Source organism: Mus pahari, chromosome 16 (genome assembly GCF_900095145.1).
Source record: "Mus pahari chromosome 16, PAHARI_EIJ_v1.1, whole genome shotgun sequence".
Classification (NCBI taxonomy): domain Eukaryota; kingdom Metazoa; phylum Chordata; class Mammalia; order Rodentia; family Muridae; genus Mus; species Mus pahari.
In genome coordinates this window covers 49,604,963-49,609,346 of record NC_034605.1, presented here as the reverse complement: position 1 = coordinate 49,609,346, position 4,384 = coordinate 49,604,963, and the positions used below count along the sequence as shown (strand labels likewise).

General features: G+C 40.1%; 1 protein-coding gene across 1 annotated transcript in view; it reads left to right on the top strand.

The window, feature by feature from the left end:
- Window positions 1–4,384, top strand: part of Nup153 (nucleoporin 153) — a 57,328-nt gene that overhangs the window by 7,296 nt on the left and 45,648 nt on the right. The window lies entirely within an intron of this gene.

Genomic DNA, 4,384 nt, shown 5'->3' with positions numbered 1-4,384 from the left:
GCCTGGTCTACAGAGAGTTCCAGGACAGCCAGGGCTATACAGAGAAACCCTGTCTCAAAAAACCAAAAAAAAAAAAAAAAAAAAAAAAAAAAAAACCAAAAAAGTAGAATGGAGTAGAGAGACAAGATATTGACCTGGAGAATAGACTAGTGTGTGAAGAATCAGGACTGAGGAGTTGGTCAAATTGAGAAGTTGCCTTCTGGTGAAAAGAAGGTTTAACAGTTTATAAAATATGGCAGTTGTTCTCTCCCTCGACCCCGAGAGTCTCTTGTGAACTAAGGTTAAATAAAATATGAAGCACTGTGTTCACAACTGCTGTGACTTGTATATGGGATTGGGCACTTAATTATTTTTAATATCTTTTGCCAAATGAAGAAACTAATTCTTAAGGCAAGAACATCTAGTGGATTTATAGTTTAAATTTGAGGATTTTCTCCTTTCATCTTCAATTTAACTTCATTATTTTTAATTACTTAGTGTAGCCCTTGCTTATAGTGCCACAGATAAAATCACAGTACTATTTTTAATGCACTATGGATTTTGCATAGGGGACTTTTGCTTTTTATGTAGTTGACTTTGTCATCACTGTAGAGGGAGCTTCTGTTTACTCTGCTGTAAGATGGTTTTTCATGTCTTTGAGGGGAAGAAATATACAGAACAGTAGAAGTTGTTAAAATGGATAAAGCTGGAAGTCTTAAATCTAGTAAATACTTATGTGTTTTTATTAGATTTTATTTGGATGGTGGTTCTTTGCAATTTTAGAGTTTTTTTTTTAATTAAATTTTAAAACGTCACATTGTATCCTTCTTTCTAGGGAAACTCCTCTGAAAACGTGGAGAACTTTCCTTTTTTCCTAGCTCTCTTCTTGAGGGTTTTCTGTAGCTTAGGCTGGCCTCAAATACTCGCCTTCATTCTCCATGTATTCATTCTCTATGTACCATGTGTGTAGTGTGCCCTTGGAGGCCACCTCATGGAAGCAAGAGCACAACTCTCCATACATAGAAGGGAGTGATTGCCCTAGGCTGGAAGTTTCAGAGATGTTCTGAAGGAAAACTTTCATTCTTATTGAGTGTAGAAGTTGATTTGGTTAAGTAGGAGTTGCATGAAGTCTTTGTTCTGTGTTCTCTCTCTCTCTCTCTCTCTCTCTCTCTCTCTCTCTCTCTCTCTCTCTCTCTCATAATTTAACTTTTCTTTTCTTTTTTTCTTTTTTCCTTTAAAATTCTAAAGTGTCCTTACTCTGTAGCTTCTCCTGTCTTTCAACTGTGGCCCTTCCTCTTCCATCCTTGTGCTAGGATTACTGGTGTGCACCACCGTGTCCACCTTGTAAAGCATTTCCCATCAAGTTTGATCCATTTCTATGAAGACCTGAAGAACTCTTTTTGGAATGGAGCCTTCTTTCTCCATAAGAATATATTCTTTTCTCTTTTCTCTTTCCTTTCATCCCTCTCCCACTTATCTCAGGTCTCAGGGAGCCCAGGCAGGAGTCTAGCTCTTGATCTTTATCTCAGCTTTTCATTAGGAGCTGTCAGTTGATGTGTAAGTTTTTGAAATATGTATGATTTTATTCGTACACTATAGGAGGGGCTTTTCCTGAAAAGTTCCTTGGTTTGTGTACCTTTTTTTTTCTTTGTTTTTTCAAGACAGGGTATCTCTTTGTAACTCTGGCTGTCCTGGAACTTGATCTGTAGACCAGACTGGCCTGGAGCTCAGAGATTGGTTTGCCTCTGCCACTCAACTGCTGGGATTAAAGATGTGCTCTGCCACCACCTCCTCAGTCTACTGCCTGGTTCTAAAATGTATCTTAATTTCCTGTGATCTATCTGAGTTCCTAATCCCTTTAAGTAGAGTGGTTTTCTAACTTGATCATGTATCAGTCACTTGGGAGGAGGAGGAGGGATTAAACCAGCCCTTCCTTGAAAGTTCATGCTTTAGTATTGTAGAGGATTTGAGGCCTTTGCTCATCCTGAAGCTAAAGGCTGTAGTTAGAACATATTAGACCAGAGTTTATTTTTTTCTTTATGACTTTCAGTCATTCAACCTAAGATTTATGTTTGGTTGCTGAAATTTAAGGATGTAAGTTTTAATGACTACAGGTCGGTTTGTGTTATACCCTTTTTTATTCTTTGAGCTGTCATTCATTGTGAGTCCTGTTGTGCTGAGGCTAGATAGGATGGTTAAGCTCTCCTTCCCCTGTGTGTGTACATGTGTGTGTGGGGTGTTGTGTTGGGCTGTATTGTGGTTTTAGAGGCAGGGTTTCCTATGTGGGGCCCTGACTGTCTTGGAGCCTACTAGGTTGGCCTTAAATTCACAGAGATCCACCTGCCTCTGCTTCCCAAGTGCTGGGATTAAAGGTGTACACCATTACTGCCTGACTGGCTTTCAGTTTTGTTTTCTGATCATTGAGATACTTAATGGTGTTGTATGTGACTTTGTTAGACAAAATGCCGTTTCTAAGCATAGTATAGTTTATTTTATAAGTACTTTTAAGTCTTTTGCAATAGGAGGAGGGTGTTAGCTGTTACTCTGTCTACCTAATAAACATTAGATTTAGATTCATAGTCATTTCTCTCTGAAGTAATTAATACTATGCATTGAAATAGAAAAAGGGAAACAATGAATTTGTTCTTTAGAATGAATATTCTGGAACCATTTCCTATAATATGTTTGGTAGTTTACCATATAGATCTATATTTTTGTTGAGAGACCACATAGAAGAATAATTTTTTTTCACCTGTAAGAGGTTTATTAGGAGAGAGAGTGGCAACATGGTGGCAAAAAAAGAAGGGGGAAGAGAAAGAGGGAGATGGGGAGCTTTTTTATATATGGGTGGTAACATAACACAGGTAAAGGTGGGAGGGAGTTAAGTCAAGTGGATTCTGGGAATATGATAGCTGTTACCTTGGTAACAGGCCTACAGGTCCCACCTATGTGATGCCANGGGTTTTGGAGGTCCTGATACCAACATACCTCCCTTCTTGTTATAAAGAGAAGGGGGAAGAGGGGAGGGGAAAGCCAATGGTGAAAAGAGAATGAGGGCATCCTGTCTCTTAAGCTGCTTCCTGCTGTCTTGTGGCATCATCAGTTTGGGGGTGTAGCTGATTTTCACCACCAGGATCCACTTGGTAAACATTAGCATCAGGTTCCTCTGTGGACAGCTGCTCTTCTGTGGACAGTGGCTGGTAATCGTGGTAGAAGTCTGTGAGTCTCACAGCAGTCGTGGCGGCAGCAGCGATGGCCTGAAGCAGCGATGGCCTGCAGCAGCGATGGCCTGCAGCAGCGATGGCCTGCAGCAGCAATGATAATTCATGTGATGGATGGTGGCGGGTGCCAGTGGATGGAGACCACGTGGTATAGCAGTGGCTACAGGCAGTGTTGGCCATCCATGTGGCATTGGTTCTCTGGGTCAGTGGTGGCTTCACTGTCTCACTGGGTGCCGCCTGGGCTCCACAGCTCTCAGGTTCAGAGGTTCAATCCATTATCATCAAGGCGGGAACATGGCAGCATCCAGGCAGGCGGGCATGGCACAGGCAGAGCTGAGAGTTCTATGTCTTCTTCTAAAGGCTGCTAGTGGAAGACTCAGAAGAATAATTTTATGTTATATTTACCGATTGTTATTTTATACCTTTCCAAATAAAGCAATTTGGTATTCAAGAATCTTTTGATGAAAGATCTTCCATCTTTTCTCTTGATAGAAATTTTAGAGCCTTAATTCTTTTGGACTTGTTTCTAAAGTAGAATTATATATTATGCCTTTGACTTTAATTTCTTTTTTAATCTGCTAAGCCCCCCTTTTCTTCCTGTGATTCTCTGAAGCCTAAATAATGCTTCTTCATTAGTGAAATTTATGCCTGAAATTGAGTACCATATCTCAGCTTGCTTGTGCTAGCTCTTTCCCTTATTAGTAGAATTACCAGCACATGTTTCCTTGAGAAGTACTTTCATGTTATTTCATTTGATATTTATTGTTCCAATGGGCAATAGTAGGCAGGGATGTTCTTAGAGTAAATCAAAGGGAGGTTGGTATTCAAGTTCTGCCATAGGTTCCAGGTTGCCATGGCTCATGCTATTACTCCGTTCTGAACACACATAGACCTGCTTGTATCTTGGGCATACTACTTAGTGGCATTGCGTTGTCTTCATCCATGCCTTAGTTTTCTTATGGAACTGGAGATTGGGCTATATGTTCCTGACTTCTTCACTCATAAAGTGCCTTATTCTCACTACAGAAAGTTGATTGAGTATTCAGTTGACCAATATGTGAAAATTACTTAGAAGAGTGCCCAGAGTTCCATTGCTGCGGCAGTGAAAGTCAGCTGCAGCATTACACCATTAGTTTCCTTTAGTTTTGCCACGATAAAGCTAATTCTTCAGATTTTTTTTTTTT